The sequence below is a fragment of the Pinus tabuliformis genome, chromosome 1_2 (assembly GCF_031772625.1).
Source record: "Pinus tabuliformis cultivar Carrire ecotype Pingquan chromosome 1_2, CPIR1, whole genome shotgun sequence".
Classification (NCBI taxonomy): domain Eukaryota; kingdom Viridiplantae; phylum Streptophyta; class Pinopsida; order Pinales; family Pinaceae; genus Pinus; species Pinus tabuliformis.
The window spans coordinates 707,575,525-707,599,408 of record NC_142298.1 but is presented as its reverse complement, the minus strand read 5'-3'; the positions used below and the strand labels follow the sequence as shown (position 1 = coordinate 707,599,408).

Genomic DNA, 23,884 nt, shown 5'->3' with positions numbered 1-23,884 from the left:
CATACATTCAATTTCACTCTTTTGGGAATAGTGATATCTGTAAGGCCTAATGTTTGGAGGAACACTTCCTAGAATCAAATGAATAGCATGATAATGATCATGAATAGGTGGGAGGCCTTTAGGAGTCTCAAATACCTTGGAATGATTGTCCAAGACATTTTGGAGATCTGGAGAAATAGATGATTTCGATGTGGGAACCTCTAGCGAACATAATTGTGCAATTACCTCGTTGTTATTTCTTTAGAAGCTTTTTCATTCCGTTAGAGTTGATTATCTTTCCCGGTTTCCTTTCCTTCCAAAGAAAATTTCATGAAAAATTCTTGATAATTAAAAAATATTGTACCCAAGTATTGTAACCATTGGACTCCTAGTGCAACATCAGCACCACCCATTTGAATTGAAAGCATTGGGCTATTCAATACATATTATCCCATGGATAGCTTGATATTATGGCACTTTCTAGAGCAATTTATGGTTCCTCCACTTGCAACCATCACTTGACACTCTGGTGTTGGATATAGGAATAAATTCAATTCCTTGGCTATCTTACAATGAATAAAATTATGGGTACTGCCCGCATCAATCAACACTATTGCCATTTTCTTCTTGATATGTCCTTCTATCTTGATAGTTTGAGAAGTGGTAATTCCGTCCAATGCATTACAAGATATGGTCGGATTCATTTCTTCTTTCTCTAGGGTATCTTCCTAGTGTATATCCTCTTCTTTTGACGTTTCATGTTCCTTTTCTTCCTCCTCTTCACAATATATGTAAAATAATTTCTTCTCATCACACTTATAACTTTTAGTGTATTTTCTATCACAACTGTAATAAATCCATTTTTCTCTTTTTTTCCAATTGTTGTGGTGTCAACCTTGTAGGTTGTGGAAGGCTAGGAGCAACAACACTTCCATCTTTAGAGTTGTGAGCAGTAGGCTTCCTTTTTTCAATAATTTTTCTTTCCATTTTTCTTGCCAACCTGAATGCCTTCTCCAATGAATCAAGTTCCCAAAGGTGAACCTCATGTTGGATGTTATCCTTTAAAGTCCCTGTGAACACATCAATCCTATGCTCCTCTGGAATGTCTTTTGCCCTTATATTCAATTTTTGGGAGTCCTCAATGTGATCCATCATTGAACCCTTTTGTTTGAGATTTATCAATTGGCTAAAAAAGGTGTTTCTTTTTGTATCCTCATCATGTGCTATCATTTCTTCCGTAAAAGTTGCCCAAGTGACAATTTTTTTACGAGAGCAAAGCCATCGATACCATACAAACTAATTTGGTTCTAAATATAAAGTTGCAATGTGTACCTTTTGTGTGTTTTTCATATTATGGAGATCGAAATATTATTCCATCTGTAATATCCATGGTATGGTATCCTTGCCATCAAATTTCCTCATCGATCTTTAGAACATGGTGGGTCTTTGTTCCAACATTAGAGTCTATGAAATCATGATTAACATTTCTTTTGTTCGCATCATGAGTTTCCTCTATTACTTTTTTCCATTAAGAAGCCTTTCTTGTAGTAACTTTGTCAAACATTCATTCAAACCTTCCATGCCTTTATTCAAATATTCAATGTTGTCATTCTTCGAAATATGATTAACATTTCTTTTGGTCTCATTATGAGTTTCCTCTACTAACTTTTCACCATTAGGAAGCCTTTCTTGTAGAAACTTTGTCAAGCCTTCCTTCCAACCTTCCATGTCTTTCTTCCAATCTTCAATGTTGTCTTTCATACCATCTATCTTAGCTTCCATGTCTTTCTTTAAACCATCCATCTTAGCTTCTGTTATTTTTTGTGAGAGTGAAATTTGTTGCACTTGGTCTCATAATTTAGATATATCATGTTGCATTTCTTCCTCTTCTTCATGAGTCATGCTAGAGATTTCAGGTTTGTTACTAGGTGTTTCCATTTATTTTCTTCGGGGCATTAATTAATGATAATAATGCTTCACTATGCTCTTTGAATTCCTTCAAACTAATTTTTCAAACCAAACTTATGCAAAATTTTAAAAAAACTACACACATTTTTTTACTTTATAGGATCTCGATATTGAATCTGTTGTATCTTTGTAATTTCAGATCTCCAAGGTCTTAAATTGCATCCTAAAGTAGTCCTCTGAGTCCTATTTCTAACCCTGCAAGTCTGATTAAGATTGGATTCTCCAAGGAAGAGTTATGTCAAATCTCCCACGATGCCCTGATTATAGACTGGTTCAGTAGAGCGAACTTGTACGAAGTGCTACGTGTCATTGTTTCGACCTTAGGACCTAAAACCGATACGCAAAAAACTAGAGCCCATCCTATTTCTGTAACTTCTTATGAAATTTCAATCTGATGCTCAAAAAAAAAAAATTATGACGATTTTCCCCAAGTCATCTGTTTGAGATATAATGTGGGATCCTACAAAAACCCTAACTTCCTTGGATCATATCTCCGAAAATATAATGAGAAAATATCTGAAATTCAGACATGAGGTTCATAGATATTTTGGATCAAATGGGCGTTTTTTGTAGCGTCTGAAATGTCGTAGAAAAAAGTTATAGCGAAAATTCCACGATGACCTGTTTGGAGCAGCGAAACCCTAGAATTCAAAGCTATGATACCAAATGTTATGCAACCAGCTCACAAAATAGAATAAAAAATAGATCAACATATTTAAAATCAGCCTCTTCAAGGGGGGACCTCTTTTACTTTACACAAATGAACAATTCTTGGATGATACAATTAAAAAACCTCCTTTCTATATATAGGAGTCTAATGGGTCACAATATAATCAAAGCTGACATAACAATAATAATATAAGGGCACAACAATAACAATAGTGGGCTTCTATGGAGCACAATAATAACAATATGGGGACAATACGGGCATAACAATAACAATAGTGGGCTTCTATGGGGCACAATAATAACAATATGGGGACAATAGGGGCACAACAATAACAATAAGGGCTACAATGACAATAGTAATGGGGGAATCACTAGTATTATAGGGACCTAACACAAACCAGCGCCAGCCAATACTTAGCCAAATATGTTGCATGGAATAGGCCACCTGCCTATTCCACTTCGACCCCCACCATTTTTTCTTCAGTTTTTTTGTTTCTTTATTGTAGCCCAGTTTACTATTTTTGGCATTTTTCGGGTCTTGAACTTTCGAAGCCGTTTTGAGGCCCTAACCAATGTTGTTTTGGAAAATGGGAAAACACAAGTCTTCAATTAATGTTTGCAGTCAAAATTTGTATTCCTTGGATATATCTTTCTAACGAGGTATTGTGCGTGTCAAACCAAGATCATATGCCAAAGTTACAACCCCAAGAAGTTGATGTACCAATTTACCTAAACAAGTAATCATAGTTTTGGTGCTTCATCTCCTAGGGTTAGGTTTTTGGATGTTTAGGGTTTTCCATTGTTTTTCAATAATAAATAAGCCTTAGAACCTCATTGTAACATAGTTCGGAGACATGTAGCTGCCACATCTCTTCTCAGAGGTAAGTTACCATCACCTGAGCTAGTTTATTTCCATTATGTATGTAAGCATATTTCAATTCTTTGATATTAATGAAATGAAGTGTTATTTCTACTGCATCTCTATAGTTGTGGTTAAATCTATATTTTTTTTCATTCTTGTTTCGGTTTGGATCAGTGGTATAAGATCAGTTCTACTCTTTCTCTTTTTTTCTCTGCATGTCCCCAACGAGGTCGGGGTATAAGGAGTTAGGGCTTGAACTGGTTGAACCCTCGTAAGACCAGCCTCGCAAATGGCGACAACCTCCCATGGCAGAAGAAAATAAATATGAGAGAGTGGGGAGATCTTTTCAAAATATTTCTCGAAGAATCCCTCGAGCGACAGAGGAACACGATGATGGAAAAATTTTCCCAGATTCTTTGGCGGCTACCCATAGGCGAGATATCTTCTTCTTACAACCACTTTGGGAGCTCCACTCCCTTTAAGGTACAAGTTGACTTTGACATCCACAAATTTGAAGGTCAAATAGATGCAGATGTTGTAGATAAATGGTTAAATCTACTAGAAGGATATTTCTTGGTTCATGACTTTTCCAACCGGGAAAAGATTACTTTTGCACTCCTCAAAGTCACCCCCCATGTCAAGCACTAGTGGGAAACCTATTGCGAGAATAGGGACAAGAATGAATCCTCACTATTCTCAGCCACACCCACTTGGAATTCTTTCTAAGACGCCATCAAGGAGCAGTATTACCCAGTCGGGAGCTATGAAGATAAATACATAAAGTGGACCACACTGCAGTAGGGAAGGGATTGAGATGTGCCAGAGTTCACAAATATTTTTCATACCCTTTGCACGAATTTGGGAATCAAGGATTCTGAGTGACATTCGGTACTCAAGTTTCATGGCTATCTACATAAGTACATCCAGGACGATATGGAGTTCCTCGACATCTCCTCACCTGATGCTTCCTATCGATGTGTTATTAAGATCGAGAAAAAATTTAAACAGAAGAAGCGAGACTTTGGATATGTGAATCCGAAACAAAGGAAAGGCACCCCCAAGCCACAGAAAAAAGGGCAAAGCAAAGGTGGGGCGACCCAATACAACCCGTTGAAGCCACAAGAAAAGAACATCAACATGAAGACAAATAAGGACACAGGGAAATGGTGTGAGTTCCATAAGAGCCCCACTCACAACACAAGTGAGTGTCGGGGCAAGCAGTCACTTGTGGTCGAGCTAAAGGCTTCTGAATTAGATGCATGTTTCAACTCTGAATCAGAACTCGATAAGGGGAATGAGAAAGGGAAGAAAATTATTGACATGGATCCCAGTGCCACTGTTGCCACCACCAAAATCCAGAAGAATGAGCCTGAAGATCTAGAGGAGGGGGAGCGCCTGTCCACTCACAGATGTGGGTGAAAGTTTCTTCACTACAGTTCATTGTCGACAATAGGAGCCAAAAGAACCTCATTTCAGTAGAGGTCGTGAAGCGGATGGGCATACCGACCACAACACATCCACAGTCGTACACCATTGGGTGGCTTCACCAAGGGCAAGAGCTTCGTGTCATCCAGCAGTGTCGCCTTCCCTACATCATTAAGTCGTTCGCATATGAAGTATTGTGTTATGTTTCTCCTCTTGTAGTTTGTGATGTATTATTAAGAAAACCATACTTGTGGAAGCGACATGTTGTGTATGAGTTTAGGCCTCACACTATTATTATTACTTTGGGAAATATGTTGTACAAGATACTGGAGATAGCACCACCTACCACCATCTCTTTAATCAATGTGAATCAATGCAATAAGAACATTTCCTAGACCAGGAAATTTGTTTTCCCTATGTTTCGCCCTCAGGGAAAGACGAAGATTGTGGTCACGACTTCTAGACAGGGCTCCTCCACACAGAAGCAGAAGATGGACAAGGTCATGGAGGAGTACATAAACATCTTCATCTCACCCACTGGGGTATCTCTACACTGTCAAGTCAAGCACTCTATTGATCTGACCCTAGGTGCATCGTTGCCGAATGGACCGATCTATCGACACTCTATTCTAGAGAACGATGAAATCAAGAGGCAGATTCAGGAGTTGTTGTAGAAAGGGCACATCATGCCGAGTTCATCACGCTGTGGGAGCACGGTCGTGTTGGTACAGAAGAAAGACGAGATCTGGAGACTTTATATTGACTATCGGGCACTAAACAAGATCATTGTCTAGAATAGGTATCTAATCCCACGGATTGATGACCTTCTAGACCAACTCAAGGGGGGAAAATATTTAAGAAAGTTTGACTTGAAGTCCAAGAATAACCAAGTACTAAGCAAACCCTCCAATGTGTGGAAGACTACCTTCAAGATCAAGGAGGGCCTTTTCAAATGGCTGTCATACCTTTTTTGTTGACAAATGCCCCCGGAACCTTCCTGAGATTGATGGACGAAATCTTACAACCCTTCACCAACTCATTTGTGATGGTGTATTTGGATGACATACTGATCTTCAACCAGAGTTGGAAAGAGTGCCTCCACCATATTCGACAGGTCCTTCAAACCCTGCGGTAACATAAGTTATGTGCGAATTTGGAGAAATGCACTTTTGCTATGACCCAGGTTTAATTTCTGGAGTACATCATTGATGAGCAAGGTGTGCATGTGGACCCAGCCAAGGTACAAGTCATTCGGGATTGGCCAGCCCCAACCACTCTAATAGAGCTCCGCATCTTTATGGGTCTTTCCAATTTCTATTGTAGGTTCATGTTGGGGTTCTCTCATATCACTTGGCCTTTGAGTCAAGTCACCAAGGGAGGAGCGAAAGAAAATTTCTTTTGGTCTGAATCCCAATAGAAGTTGTTTTCTAAGTTGAAGCATCACCTTTGTTCTGCACCAATTCTCAGCTTACCAGACCTACAACACCATTTGAGATCGATACAAATGCCTCTGACTATGCTATTGGTGCAGTTCTTACTCAACAGGGCCATCCAGTAGCATATCACAGTGAGACACTTTCAGACACAATCTGAAAGTATCCCACCCATGACAAAGAGATGTATTCCATTATGTAGGCCTATTAACAATGGAAGCATTACATTATGGGGAAGGAAACGGTAATCCACACAAAACACCGACCCCTGCAGTTCATACAGACATAACGGAAGTTGTAGAATGATTGCCATAAAAAATGGTCCACATACCTACAATAGTTCCATTTGAACATTAAGTACAAGAAGGGAAACCCCAAAAATGTTGCAGACAGCCTCAGCCGACTATCAGTCATGGCACATACCACTGTGATTGACTCTTTTTGGCATGAGACTTTGGGGTGGTTGCATCTTTACAAGAGCGATCCAGAATTTGGCAACACATACCAGATGCTCCTGGAAAGCAAGAAAGTTCCAAATTTTCACCTACATGATGCACTGTTATGCCACTAAGGACAACTTTGTGTTCCTTCAAGCGAGCATTCCAAGATGATTTGGGAGGTGCACTACAGTCATGTCGCTGCATATTTCAGGGTAGAGAAAATAGTGGCAATGATGAAAAAGTGTTTTTATTGGTTGAACCTTCGACAAGGTGTTGGGAGGTACATCAGAACCTGCACTGCCTTCACCATGTCCAAACTTACCATCAATAAGAAATGCCTATATACTCCTCCACCTATCCTAATCGACCTTGGGAATCCATCTCCATGGATTACATGTCGGGCCTTCCTTCTACTAAGCATGGCAACGACTATGTTTTAATGGTCGTCGACAAATTCTCTAAGATGGCCATTTTGGTGATCTGTAATAAGAGTATCACAACAGAAGCCACTGCTAAGATCTTCTTTGAACACGTGTGGGTACACTTTGGGATCGCATAGTCAATTATCTTAGATCGGGACAACATGTTCCTAAGTACATTTTCGTGAAGTCTCTGGTTGATGCTGGATACCAAGCTCACTAAGTCCACGGATTCCCACCCCCTAACTAATGGCCAAACAAAGGTCATCAATAGGATGATCGTACACATTTTGCGCATGTACAACTCAAAGCTTCCATGCACATGGGATGAAAGCCTCCCCTATGTCCAGCACAGCTACAATAGAGCTCTCCATAGATCAACTGGCCACAACCCCTTTTAGGTGGGGTTGGGATTCCATCCAATATGTCCCATTGATGTGGCCATACCATTTACAGCTGCTCAGGCAGATTCAGCTCATGTCCAGTTCGAAGCTGATAGGGCTAACAACTTCATTGAGTGCATTCAACACATCCTCTAGCAGGTCCATGACATATTGGATATATCCAATGCTAAGTACAAGCAGCGACATGATCAACATTAGGTGTCGCACAAGTTTCGAGTGGGCAACAAAGTTTGATTTCATTTGCAGAAAGAACGCCTTACCAGAGCCCATCGGAAGCTCAGACTGCTCCGATATGGGCCTTACACCATTGCCAAGGTTATGGGAGACAATACTTTTGAGCTCAACATTCCCCCATTCCTTGGCCTATACCTAGTGTTCAATGTGGATTGCCTTTGACCATACTTTCCATCATTACTAGACACACCAAACATTGCAGAACAACTCAAACCAATAGAGTTAAACCCAGACTGCATGGAACAAGCCACAATTGATCAAATCATGGACACATAGATCAAGAATACTTTCTAGCAGAAGATCCAACTGTATCAGGTTGTCAAAGTTGGCCAACTCCTCCACCAAGGCAAGTGGCTCACTAGGGACCAAGTTCAACAGAAGTTTCCCCATCTCATGGAGGCACTCAACGAAATGGGGACCATTTCTTCCTAAGAGGAGTGGACTGATCTAGCTGGATATTGGTGGCCACCTGCCTATTCCACTTGGACCCCCACCATTGTTTCTTTCAGTTTTTCAGTTTCCTTAATTTTAGCACAATTTACTGTTTTTGGCAGTTTTCAGACCCTGAACTTCTAGAGCCCTTTTGAGGCCCTAAACGATGTTTTTTTTTGGAAAATGGGAAAACATGAGTCTATGTCTCATGTTTGCAGTCGAAATTTGTATTCCTCAGATGGATCTTTCTAACGAGGTATTGTGTGCATCAAATGAAGATCGTATGCCAAAGTTACGACCCTGGGAAGTTGATATAACAATTTACCCAAACTGGGACCATAGTTTTGGCGCTTCATCTCCTAGGGTTAGGTTTTATGGTTTTCCATTGTTTCTCAATAATAAATATACTTTCAAGCCTCATTGTAACAAAGTTCAAAGGCATGTAGACGTCACATCTCTTCTCAGAGATAAGCTACCATCACCCAAGCTAGTTTATTTCCATTATGTCTTTGATATTATGAAATGAAGTGTTATTTCTGTTGCATCTTTGTAGTTGTGGTTATATCTGTATTTCGTGCGTTCGTGTTTAAGTTCATATCATTAGATGTATGTTAGAAGAGGAGGCACATTTTTTTATTGTAAACATGTATGAAGCGATTTTTGCAGGTCATTTCATAGCCAGAGCTATAACTCACAAGAACTTAAGGTTTGGGTATTTGTAGCCCACCATATTTTTCAATGTCCATAAATTTGTTATAGTCTACCATGAGTGCCAAATTTTTGTTGGAAGACAAAAGAACTCCACCTTGCTCTTAATGTCAATGTAAGTAGAAGCTTGTTTCCAACAGTGGGGGGTCTTGATTTCATAAGTGAAATGCACCCTCCATCTAATGGCCAACATAAATGGATCCAGATAACAAATGATTATTTTACTAAATGGGTAGAAACCATCCTCATAGGACATGTCACCTGCTAGGTTGTCCTCATGCAGATGTTGAATAAGACCCTTGTAGACAATAAAAAGATCACAGGACCCAACTCAAATATTCCCCATGGACAAACAAGATCAACACCAAGAGGGATACAATAAAGGTTCTTTTCCAAGTGATTTATAGCATGGACGTAGCCCTACCTAGTGAATTGAAGCTTCCTATAATAAAATTGCTACAGGACATGGCATCTAAGACCAATAAAATCAAGAGAATGATAAAACAATTAGCTAAAATGCAAGAGAAAATAACATAAATTTATGGAAGAATTAAATATATCAAAATAAGACGAAGGAGTTCTTAAAAAAATTCCATAATTAAGACTCCTCTGAAAAAAGATATGGTTCTCTTATGGAATAAAAGACATAAAGACATTAGCAAGCATGGTACGTTTGATATCTTATAGCTAGGCCCACATGACATATAGGAAGCATGTGTCCAAATTCCAAGCTCTTTTTGCTTGACTAACTTGGAGGGCAATGGTTTGATTTTTCTACCAATAGTAGATACCTGAAGCACTTCATGTATTTGGAAGTATTGGCCCACTAGTTGACCATTAGAAGTTCCACGCTTTAGCATTACTTTTTCCTTCAAATTTTTAATTATGTATTTTTCTTTCCTATATATGTCCTTGCCTTTTATTTTTTTAAAATTTAGCTTTTAACCGAGACTACAAGTAGCATTTTGACTCCATGGCATAATATATTAAGTCAATTATATACTCACATCAAAATCTAAATCTTTGCAACACGGGAAAGGAACCATCCCACAGAAGGAGCTGAAGTTATCACTTGGCCAAGCCTACAACACTTAATTATTCAATTAGATTCAAATCCCAACCTTGCCTTCATAATTTTCACGCGTTGGAGGGTTCCTTCACCACAAAACGATTACCTATAATATATTGACTTTATTTTTCACAATTTTCAAACCCCCTTTATGAATAAATGTGGTAAGATATTCGTCAACAAAGTAAATTCCTCATGCCCCCCTACTCACTGATCAAACTATTGCCTTGGTAGATTTCAATATCAAGTCCAATTATTGAATTGGTCTCCTATTCATTGTTTGAATTATTTCAAGATCAACTCATTTCCTCAACTGAACCCCCATCGTCAAATTTAAATATGTTTAAAGACATTTAGATTTAAGGACAAATGAAGATCCATACTTTAAAGAAATAGGTGGCACTATGAGGAGAAGAAACCAAGAAAGGAATCTTCATGTGGCAGGGAATCTCCAAATGGTCCACTTATAGTGAGCTTGAAGCATTACCTTGTTTGATTTCAAGAATCATACCATATTCCTCAAACTAGGCCCTTTTTCACTATTCAAATTTTTTCTTTGGGAAATTTCCAAAGTGCGCCTAATTCTTCAATTGCTCCTTTGCTTGCTAATCGGATTATTGCCTCATCCAATTTCTAGATTGGACTTGATTCTACAATTGGGGCTCCCTAATGACTATTTGAACTATCATCTTGACTTGATTTCGAAGATTAACTTGATTCTTAAGTGGGCCCCCATCATTGAAGTTCAAATATGTTCAAAGGAATCCAAATTCAAATGAAAATCAAGGTATATACTTTGAAGAAATGGGTGGCACTGAGGAGAAGACACTTGGAAAGGAATCTCCTTGAGGATAGCATAACTATTTTCAAGATGGAACTCACATATGTGGCCTTGATTCGATGGGAGTAAGAGAGAGTGGTGGCCACTCAGTACAATTTAATGAAAAGTTTAGGTAGGAGCCCATGAGATTAAAAGATTAAGAGAGAGTGACAACCCTAAATATGCCTTTTAAATTGATTATTAGGCATGTGATTTTCCCCACCAACATGTGCAAGTGAATTTTCTCTTTTACATAGGAGGTTGTTTCATTCAAGAGTTTAATTTTTAAAAGTTGAAGAGGGTAAAACATAGACAAAGGTCATCAAAATTTAAAGATTTGCCCGCAGCGACATAGTTTTGTAGCAATAAATGGCTTTCTCCTCCTTCCATTTCTCACATCCTTCATTCTCATTCTTATTGTAAGCATATTCATAGTAGCAACCTCTCTAGAGGGAAACAAGAAAGCTTAAGACAATAAGATTGTAATCCTAAACCTTGGTGCATTTTTTATCGATAAAATGGTTGTTTGAAATATGAGACTTCTATAGTCCCAAGTGTTGAAACTACTATTTAATTAATCAACTCTTGGATTTATTGTGAAATCATGATTGGAGTTGTTTCAATTGGTTAATAATAAGTTCAAGCAAGTTATGCTAGTTTTCTCCTCTTCATTTCGTATCTTATATAATGTTGAATAAGCTAATGGACCTATGCTTGTCTTGCACATAGACTTTTCATCTAAAGATTTTTTTTTTCAGAGTAATTACCTATACATGCTAGATTTTGGGGCCCACAGTTCAAAAGATCATTCCTATGGATGAATCCTATTAGAACCCCTCCTCTTGGTCATGCCCCCTTTTGAATTTCCTGTAAATTGAAATTCAACAACCTATTTGTGTTTCAAATCAATACGAAAGATTGACTCAATGCACCATTTTTCTCTAATTATAAATCTAGTCTAAGCTTCATTTGTTAAATATATTGTCCTAGGGTGACAAACAAGGACTCGCTGCTTAGGAAATATTGAGGATACATGATCTCTAGACCAAGAATTGGCTTGAAAACCTAGAGTCACTTGAGAAAATGCATCTTACAAATTATGCCCTAGCATTAGGCCCATAAGAGTGAAGAGACAACTTGGGTGGACAACACTATAGATAGATTAAATCATTTTGATAAGCTTAACTAACAATAACAAAAAAGTAACCCACAAGGTATAGACTAGTTGGTGATAACATGTTTAGTTAGAATAGTTCAAACCTCAACTAACACGTATCCACCAAAAAAAAAGTAGATTACAAAATAACAATGACTAAAATGTACTTGCTTAAAGATTAGCAAAACTTGCCAAAATGTAATTGCTCAGAGGTTACTAAAATCAATAAAAGGAACATTGATAAGAGTGAAACAATGCAACTTGTGAGTGAGACATACAACTTGCTAACGTGCATAAAGAAAATCCCATATCTTACACAAATGTGAAGTTAGTTTGACTACAACTTTTGGTAACCCACACCACAATGTGACAACACCTAAAACAAAATGTTGTCATGGGATTCCATTTTGAGTAGCTTCCATCTCTTTTCCTTTTTAGCACCACTGGAAACGCCAGGCTAAAAGATACCCATATGGATCCTTTCTATACTTTGTCGAGATTCTCGACATAATGTATCCATTTGCACGCTGAATGCAATTTAAACGGTCGGTGGTCGAATATCTGGATCCCACCCAACAAAATGGCCGCCACTGTAACAACCACATACACTACCGACAACTCCAAGGTACAGGTATCAACACTACAGTCAGCGCCGAAAGAAGTTTCCCATCAATTTCCAACGACAAATTTCGAGAGACAGACTTCCGGAAATTTACTTTCGGTCGCTTTCGATGAAATTTACCGAACTCCGTGAATGGATGGCCGATAGCGAAAGAGGGGACGATTTTACTGGTTTTTCTGGGTGCGGAATTTTTTGGAAATCTGCTCGGTTTTAGAATTTTAAGTATTATTGGGTTTTTGATTGGGAGTTGTTTTTGGTGTGATTTTTTGGATTTTTTGGTGAAATTTTTGAAGTGAAATTTTGATTTGAGTTATTTACACTGATTTTTTTACAATATATAAATTCACCGTCCTAAAAAATTTCTGGAGCACTTCAATTATATAAAAATTACCTATAAAACATGTGATTTCAATAAACTTCTAGAGCACTTCAATTGCGCAATCCTCACCTGCTCTTTGAAAAATATTTCGCATCGACATTGGAATTGTTCTGAATGCACACTTTTGGACAAAGTCCTATAGAATGACGATCCCTACCGGAGCGCTATATTGTTTCATAAAATTGGGAATATTTTTTTTTGGAGTACTCACCATTGATCAGACAGGTTAGCGTTTTCTCGAGTTATTGCGAACGATCAGACGCTGCAAGAACAAATGTGAATTGTGTTTATCGATGATTTGCTTGCACTCAGCGTTTAGGGAGGGTTTGCTTGATTTTAGGGTTTATCCTCGTTCACAAATTGTGTTTCTCTGGTGGTGAACTGAGACATTTGAACTATTTGATGTATTTGTTGTTTATAGAGGTTATAATTTTATCTAGGTTAAATTTTTATTGGTAAATTTTTTTTCAACAAATTTAATTTTGGGCGTGTTTAAATCATTTTTTAATAGAATATTATGGAGATAAGATAAGATAAGATCACTGTATTTATGTTCAACTAATGATTACAAAGTCAAAGCACTGTTAGAGTAAAATGAATGCATGAATATAAAAGGTAATACAATGCATGAATATAAAAAGTACAATGCAAGAACATAAAAGATACAATGTATGGAATTTTCTGATGAAGAGGATCAACCCATCTCTTCTAACATCCGATAGTGACTGAAGAGCGCTTTGAAACAAATTCCACAAAGTTTGCAGGCCTGATGAAGGATTAGTGGGAGGTACAGACTGTCCACTAACTCGTTGTCTGGGGGAGTTTGTGCATCGCTGAGCTGTGGAGGACCTAGTCCGTCTCCCAGGGACGGATCTGAGACGGTTTAGCTACTAGGGCCTCGTGTGGCGGGTGAGGTCCCACAGATCCTCACTGGTCTAGACTCTGGATATGAAACGGTATCAATCGTTCTCTTTGTGCCCCTGTTTAAAGGTAGTACCCTAGAAAATGTCGCGATCCTCTGTGTAGGGTCTAGTCTGATGGGGCGTTGAAGAATATGCGTTCGAAACCTAAGAGTCTCCTGCGTATATAGGGCCAAACATCTCTGATCGGGATACCTGAAAAACTCTGTGAGGATTTGAGAGTCTCTGAACAAGCAATGGAACCTTCCTCTGATCTCATATTAGATAGGGCATCCAAAAATGAAGTGCACCTCGGTCTCTACTACCTATAAATGACATACCTGATAGATTTTGTCTAGCCTATCAATCTCGTGGTCTATCTCTACCCGAAGTCTGCGAGAACCTACTGTGAACTGGACTAGAGGAATGCGAAGAGCATGCATCCAGTGGTGAAACGTACACTGGGGTCGAATAATGAGCCTGTCTCTCAACTCCAATAAGTGCTCAGGGTAGAAGGCCATCTTTGGACGCAACCCTCCTGGAGGAACTCCCTGTAGATGTCCTCCCTGATGATCTTGTTTAACTCTTGTCTAGTAGGTAGAAGGTGACCAAGAGCATCCAAGGAATATCGGAAATGAGAGAGACAATCCCACTGAGTGCCTATTGACTCTAAGAGATCTGAAACACATGTAAACCAACATCTAGCCCGACCTGAGGGAGTAGAACAAGCAATATTCTCAGAAGAGCAATATGCCAAGTAAGGGTAACTATCCCTACTCTTTATCGAGTCTGTAAATCCCTGGACACGATGCAAGAATAAGACCAAACTGAAGACTGTCTCAAACCAAAAAAATTGAGCTCCAAACTCTGCAAGAATAATGTAACCAAACACTCAAAACTGTAACCAAGATTTCCAAAAATTGCTGACAGATTTTTCCTACCAAAATTTCCTTTCCATTGTCACGCGATGTGTCCCGGGTGGTTGGGACGGAGCGATATTGCCCTCCCCACCCGGGTTCGACTCGCACGTACATGCAGGGTGCGTGACTCACATCATATGTTTGACTATCTTGATTGCTGTCAGCGTGACGCAATATTTGTAAAAAATGTCAATGTACAGATTGTAAAGAATTTCAATGTACAGTTTGTAAATAATATCAATATATAGCTTCTTCAGCGGGGCCGGCCCCTCCTGAAAAAAAAACCTCCTTACACAACGGCTTTCATCTCTGAGTCGAGTGACAAGCTGCCTGAGATTCTGACGAACCTTCCGGTAACCCTGAATCCGTCCCGGGCTTCCATGGGATGACGTCTCTGTGCTCCAAAGTACAGACTTTTCCAAAGCTTGTAGGACACGTCTGGGGCCTCCATGGACATAAAGTGCACTGCCTTGCCCGAGAAGCAAGGTATCTCACCGCATCCGTCATATTCAGAGGGAAGATGCGCACCACAGAATTCAACCTCAGTGAAAACAACCGCACCACAAAAATCAAGAAAGGAGAACTCATAAACAATTCCAAAAATTAAAGTGGAAAAACACAAGTTTGGAATTCTCTAAATGTATTTTGTGATTATTTTACCTTTACTTGAAAAGCAGTAGTCTATCACAAACAGTCAGAGGATGCTTGAAAATTAAATGAAAGATGGGCAGTGGGCCATTCAACCCTTTTTCGCCGACATTTTCTTTGCACCTCACTCATGGCCTATAAATTCCATATATATTCCCTAGTTCATTTAACTCGATTTAAAAAAACCATCTACAAATTTATTATTATGACTTCTAAAATAACTCACATTAAAGTGTAAAAACTCATATTTTTATTCATTTTTTCCAGTTTAATGTTTAAAATTGTTTTATTTTACTTAAAAAAAATTGAAACAACCATCTAAAAGATTTAACCATTAGTAAATTAGATAAAAGCAACTTTCACAAACGTGAAACTCATTTTATTTTTTAAGCGACATGTATTCCATAAGTCCTCGACCTTGACTTAGAAAAAGGTGACTTAAAAAAATCACAAGGAGTAGTCAATGTTTGATTGACAACTAATTAAAATTATTGGTGACCTTCATCCCCAAATCCCACACATGACTTATGTATTCGACAATTATTTGACTAGACTTAAAATAAAATCTAGTCATACTTGGATTGGAAAGAAAACAATGTATATTTAAAAATGAATTGTTTCTAGTGTCGTATTTTGGAAGTTTTTTGGGTGAGTTTTTCTGGTTTAATTTCTCTAAAATCTTGCAGGAATTTATTGAAATCACAAGTTTGATGGGTAACCCCTATAAAATTGAAGTGCCTTAAGAGCTTTTTAGGGTGTTGAATCCATATATATATATGGTCCAAAAACCAGTTTAAATAACACAAATCAAGATTTCACCTCAATTTTTTCATCATGCACCTGGAAAATCCAAAAAATGACACTAAAGACAACTCCTATTTAAAAATAATAAATTTAATTTCTGTTGATGCAATTCTTTTAAAGATTCAATATATAATATGTATATTTTATAATTTATTTATTAAAAAATTATAACAATAAGTCAAAAAATAATTAATAGATGTGTTTATTTCAGAATAAGTTTTCCATAGTTTTAATTATTAATCATTATTAGATGGATGGTAGAAATTTAATTTATATGAAATATGCTTAAATATTTATAATAATATTCACAAATCCAGAATTAAAATTTATTTCCAAATTAATTATATTTTTAATGATTCAAAATAATTAATTAAAAAAAATGTCATATCAATAAAATATGCCCATAAAATACAGTTACTAAAGTGTGAAAATCATTTCAAAACTAATAAAATAAAATTAAAATTTATTTCCAAATTAATTATATATTTTTAATAATTCAAATTAATTAATTAAAAAATGTCATATCAATAAAATATACCCATAAAATACAGTTACTAAAAGTGTGAAAATCATTTCAAAACTAATAAAATAAAATTATATATATATAAAATAATAACATACACTCTCATATTCTAATAAAATATATTATTAAATAAATATTTTAATATTTATCACAAATAATACTAACTATTTAAATTTTATGAACATAGAGTTAAGAATAAAAAATAAATTAGAGCTATCACGCCTTTAAACAGTGAGCGAATCAATTTTCTTTGACCTTCTCAACGTCTCACACAGGTATATTCCATACTTCAGTCTTCCATTTAAAAAATAGAAAACCACTTCTCATTTTATAATTCCATTACATTCGAAAGAAATAAAACGCTTGTCAATTAAATCAGTGGGCGTTGAAGCGGCATTGGAAAGGACCAACATACAGGGCTTCGCGCACTGCTGCTGTTGCTGTTTCTGTTGTTCTTGTTTTTGTTGTTTAAAAATATTTATAGATTTGTTTGAAAAATAATAGAAATTTTGATAACATTTTAATAAAATTTAGCAAAAATATTTGAAAATCTAGGTTACAGCTATCAAATTTTAGGATTTTAGGTGTTCTAGAGATTCTTGATGGTACTGAATCTATTTCTACCATCAAGAAACTGATTAAATACATAATGATTTTCTCTAATAAAAAGAAGCAGAGCCAACATGCTTTCTTCTTTGAAGACAACATTCTTGAAGAAGTAAAGGAGTGCAAGTACCTCGGGATTGATTTCAACAACAAACTCAATTGGGAGGACTACAGAAAGAAGAGAATTTTAGGAGGGTGGAAAGCACTATATGCTATTCAAAACAGATGTAGAGAGACAGAGTTATGGGATTGGAAAACAATTAAAGTGTTTCTTGGACTCCTAGTTTGTCCACTGATGCTATATGAGTGTGAATTGTGGCTAACAGCACCCCGTCTCAAAATGAAAACAAATTGAGAAAATCCAAAAATGTTTGATCATGAGCAAGTTCTAAATAAAAAGTTCAGTACCTTATGAGATAATGTTGAGTGAAACATGAACAACTCCCATCGAAGCAATTGCGTTGGTGCAGCTCATAAGATATCTAAAAAGAATTAAGCAAATGAGAGTAGGTAGATGGCCTAATGTTATCTTCAATGAATGCATGAAAGAAAGAAAGAAAACATGGATGAAACAAAACTACACATGGATGCAAAAATGGAATATCCACCTCAATGCCTGTCCCACAAATAGCAAGGAGCTAAAGGATTTTGTTATGGATAAGTTTAGTAAAAAGGTATGAGGAAAAGAGTTGGGTAGAAAGAAGAAGCACTGCATTGAGGAATTCAACCCTACTAGTGATCTACAACAAAAAGAGTTCATTGGAGCTAGCATTTGGTGGAGGGCAGAAGTTCTTTGGTGTGAACATTTTTCACCTCTAGGGGCATGGAATTGGAAAAACATTTCATTTTGGAATGTGATGTATTCAAAGACATCAGAGAAAATTATGAGAACATGTTAGGATCAGTTTCTTGGCATTGTCTTTTAAGGTAGGGGATTGTTGGAAGGTTAGCCAGCTCATCATCAATTTGAATTAGAAAATGATTAAATTGCAAAAAAAGAAACACAGAGAGCTAATAATCTCATAAACTATTTTTAATCTCGTAAACCTTAAAATATCATTTCATTTCCAACCATCTGATTTTTTGAAATACAAACCTTTCCCCTAATTAATTTTTTCCTTTATTTCAATATGCTATATTGTATTCATAGGTCATATTTACAGGTTTAGCTATGTGGTATTTAATTTTAGGCAAAGTGATATAAAGAGATTATTAAATTTAAATTATTTTATCGAAACTTCTAAAGACTTCTGAAATTATTTTTGTGAGAGTTTTTTTTGGTTAAAATTAATTATATATTTAAAAATATTAATTAAAAAAATATAAAAATATCACATATTTAAATTACACTTTATATACCTATTGTAATATTAAATACTACATAATTAAATAAATAAACAAAAAATAATTAATTCTTTGTGGGTCTCGTGATTTATGGGATGTGAGTCAATAACTTTTTCAGGAAAATATTTAATAGTATATCAATTCATTATTAATATAAAACCTTACAAATACCAAAAAAAAAAATATTAATGCTTTTTGGGTCCCGTAATTTATGGGATGAGTCAATAACTTAAAAATAAAATAAAAGTAAAAGTATATCACTTCATTATTAATATAAAACGTGACAAATAACATAATTAAATTATTAAAATGTTTAAAATACTTTAATACCATCAATAACTTTTTCAAAAAAATATTAAAAAGTATATCAATTCATTATTAATATAAAACCTCACAAATAACCAAAAAAATATTAATTTTTTTTGGGTGCCGTGCTTTATGGATGAGTCAGTAACTTTTTCAAAAAAAATATTTAGAAATATATCAATTCATTATTAATATAAAACTTCACAAATAATATAATTAAATTATTAAAATGTTTAAAATAATTTTATAGATAATATAATTTGATTAAATTACTAAAATATAATATAATTAAATTATTAAAATGTTTAAAATAATTTTATAGATAATATAATTTGATTAAATTACTAAAATATACTTTTTTCAGCGCAATAACAATTATTTTGTGATTTTTATTTTTAATTTTTTGTTAAAAATCAACCAACTAGTATAGTTCATCATCAAAACTAGATTTTTTTATTGTGATGTGTTATCTAAATATTAAAAAAATCATAATTTAAATTATATTTAAAAAATTTAGATTTATTTAATAAAATAACTAGATTTTTTTATTGTGATGTGTTATCTAAATATTAAAAAAATCATAATTTAAATTATATTTAAAAAATTTAGATTTATTTAATAAAATCATTAATACTGGTAGAAAATAATGGAAATTTTTAGAAATATAAAATCGTCAAATTTAAATTTTTTTTTTTTTTTAAATACTAAATCCGTTTCCAAAGCAAATTAAAAAAATAAATCAAACACTCCCATCCTCAAATAAAGAAATAAGGATGGTATATTTTGGTTAATTTAAAATTTTAAGTATAATTAAAAATTTGACCAAAAAAATTATTACCGTTAAATTTACGATTCTGATTGAAAATAAAATCCGGCCCCGTGAAATTCTTTGCATTTATATCCTTACAATACTTGGAATTAATATTCGTTTGTTTTAATTTCTGGAATCCATACTGCGCAGGGTCGGGAAGGAAAAGGCACAAAAGTCATGAAGATTGAGCAGGCAAATACAGAGACGGGGGCCACGGAAGAGAAGTGGAGAAAGGCCTTAAGCAGGGCTGTTGAGGCAGTGGTGGTGTTACAAGTCAGTGCCACTCGAGATTTTGATACGGAGACAGCCGACGTCTGCAATGCCACTGGTTTCATCGTCGATAAAAATCTCGGCGTCATTCTCACCAACAGACATGTCGTCCAGTCTGGGCCTGTTGTTGCGGAGGCTACATTCCTCAATCGCGAGGAGATTCCAGTTTATCCTCTTTACCGTGACCCTGTTCATGATTTTGGATTTTTCCGTTTTGATCCAGCAGCTCTCAAGTTTATGAAATGTGAGGAAATCCCTCTTGCACCAGAAGCTGCGGCTGTTGGATTGGAGATCCGGGTTGTGGGCAATGACAGTGGCGAAAAGCTTTCCATATTGGGGGGCACATTGGCCCGATTGGATCGAAAAGCCCCTCATTATAAAGAGGATGGATACAATGACTTCAATACCTTTTATATGCAGGCAGCTTCAGGGACAAAAGGAGGCTCAAGTGGCTCACCAGTAATTGATTGTCATGGTCAAGCTGTTGGGTTAAATGCTGGAAGTAGGAATTACTCTTCTTCTGCGTTTTTTCTTCCACTGGATCGAGTGGTAAGGGCATTGAAAATTTTACAGGAGTGCAGCGGTACTGCAGTCCATATTCCTCGAGGCACACTCCAGATGACCCTTGTTCACAAGGGGTTTGATAAGGCACGTCGGTTAGGTCTTCAAGGCGAGACTGAACAATTAGTGAGAGAGGCTTTTCCTGCCGAGACAGGAATTCTTGTAATAAAATCCGTGGTGCCTGGAGGTCCTGCTCACAATATGCATTTAGAGCCAGGGGATCTCCTTGTCCGTGTTAATGGTGAGCTTGTAACACAATTCCTGAAATTGGAGACGGTTCTGGATGATTATGTTGGAGAGACTATCGATTTAGAGATTGAAAGGTGCGGTGATCCTGTAAAAGTTACTTTGGAGGTCCAAGACTTGCATTCTATAACCCCAGATTATTTCTTGGAAGTCAGTGGTGGCGTGATTCATCCTCTATCCTATCAACAGGCTAGGAATTTCTTCTTCAATTGTGGTCTGGTCTATGTTGCGGAACCAGGGTATATGTTGACAAGAGCAGGTGTTCCTTCTCATGCCATTATTAAAAAATTAGCAGGGAAGGAAATCACAAGAGTTGAAGATTTTATATCTGTTTTATGCAAGCTACCTAGAGGATCACGCGTTCCCCTGGAATTTGTGACACACGAAGATGGTCATCCAAGTACTTCCACTCTTGTCACTGTTGACAGGCATGAATGGTATTCAGAGCCTCAACTCTACACTCGAGATGATCTGAGTGGATTCTGGAAAAAAAGCCCTGCCTCCTCAAAGAGTTCCGTTTTTCACGATGAGAAAGATACAACGGCCCAACCACAGGGATCATCAAGCACAGAATTTGTTAGTGTGCAGAATGATTCATCAAAAGTCTTGGAAAATACTCCGCCCTTAGTTGATGAGCTTATGAATGCTTCAGTAGCAGAGCGAATTATTGAGGCAACCCTTGTCATGGTTGAGGTCGATATACCCTTAATTTGCATGATTGATGGTGCGCATGCTCGGCATTTTTCAGGAACAGGGGTAGTGGTTTATCATTCCAAAACAATGGGGTTAGTTGTGGTGGACAGATATACAGTCCCCATTTCTATATCAGATGTCATGTTAGCATTTGCTGCTTACCCAGTGGAGATACCAGGAGAGGTGGTTTTTCTGCACCCTGTACACAATTATGCATTAGTAGCATATGATCCTGCAGCACTAGGTCCACAAGGGATTGCAGCTGTACATGCTGCTGTTCTTCTTCCTGAACCTGTTCTGCATAGGGGTGATGCTGTATATCTTGTTGGATTGAGTCACAAACGTCTACAAGCTACATCACGCAAGTCCTTTGTGACAGACACGGCAGCTGTCTTGAATATTGATCAATTTAGTTATCCCCGGTATAGAGCTATGAACATGGAGGTCATTGATTTGGATACAGATTTTGGCAGTGCATTTTCTGGTGTACTAGCAGATGAGCAGGGAAGGGTTCAAGCATTATGGAGCAGGTTCTCTATGCAGTGGAAGTCTAGCAACGGTTTTCCCAACGAGTACAAATTCGTGAAAGGAATTCCTATTTATGCAGTGAATGAAGTGCTACAGAAGATTATCAATGGAACTGAAGGTCCACCATTGCTCATAAATGGAATCAAAATGCCTATGCCCTCTGTTCGTATATTAGAGATGGAACTGTGTTCAACTTCACTTTCAAAGGCCCGTAGCTTTGGGTTAAGTGAAAAGTGGATTACAGAGTTAATAAAGAAAGATACTGTGAGACGACAGGTATTGCAAGTGAAGCGCTGTTTCGCCGGGTCACGAGCAGAATCCATGTTGAAGCATGGGGACATGCTGTTGGCTATAGATGAGAAGCCAATCACAACTTTCCGTGATGTTGAGATTGCTTGCCAACTTCTTGACGAGAGCAAAGAAAGAGAAGGGAATCTGAGAGTGAAGATTTTTCGGCAAGGTTTGGAGTTGGATCTTGTTGTAGGCACGGATGTAAGAAATGGCTTTGGAACCACACACATGGTAAGTTGGTGTGGATCTCTTCTTCAAGAGCCGCACTCAGCCGTCCGTTCGTTGGGGTTTTTACCCAAAGAAGGCCATGGGGTATATGTGGCAAAACGTATGTATGGTAGCCCTGTCCATCGATATGGAGTTTCTGCCAGACAGTGGATTGTTGAAGTTAATGGCAAACCAACCCCTGATCTGGAGACATTTGTAAACGTTATCAAGGAATTGGAGAATGGAGTGTTTGTTCGTGTGAAGACAGTGCAGCTGAATGGGAAACCGTCAGTGGTTACTTTGAAGCAAGATTTGCACTATTGGCCAGCATGGGAATTGAAATTTGACCCAAACATCGCAACTTGGTCTCAGAAAACCATTAGGGCTTTGAATGAAAACATTTAAAGGTTTAATCGTTACCAGCAGCAAAAGGATGGTGTAGGTTTAACTTTCTGGTTAACAACTAGTTGTATTTTCACCATAGTGATTAAAAATATGCATAGAAGGTCAAAAACTGGCTATGTTTTCGCATAGTGATTCACAGTGTCTGTTTTAGCACCAAATTGGTATGGTTTCATTGAAGTAAAGTTATGACTGTAATGGTAACTGTCAGTTTCTGTTTTCATCATCTGTTTCGTAAATTTCTGCTTCTGAAATTTTGGTGTTTAATATTGCGTTCACAATAGCTTATTCGTTCTCATTGTAGTACCATAAAAAGATAAAATTTGAGCATTGACTTCGAAATTGTAGCACCACTTTAAATTTTAATATGTATTGGTAATTTTCTCTTTAATTGTTTTCAGCCCTGTGCATGTTAATATATATTTCAAGTTGTTCATAAGTTGTGCTATGAAATCCTCTGTTCTTGGTTCCACTTGGTAAGCAACGCTAAGTGGTGGTAGTCATCAGCATAGTTACAGGCTTCAACATGTGAGGTAGTTATTAGCATAGTTACAGGCTTCAACATGTGAGGTGATAAAGACTCAGCACGGATGCATATATATATATATGTTGATGATTGTCCAGGGCCAGGGTTGTTGGAATCAATATTAAAAATAAATAATCTTCAATAATTATATTTGGTTTTCTCTTTTAAATCTTAAAATTAAAATTTAAAGAAATATATATTTATTATGTTCTTAGTTGCATGTTTACATACGTCTATTATGTCACTTTAATGGTCCACATTTAATAGTCTATATATATTT

General features: G+C 36.7%; 1 pseudogene; it reads left to right on the top strand.

Moving 5' to 3' along the window:
* Positions 1-19,986: 19,986 nt before the first annotated feature.
* Positions 19,987-23,299, top strand: LOC149207696 (protease Do-like 7 pseudogene; annotated as a pseudogene).
* Positions 23,300-23,884: the final 585 nt, after the last annotated feature.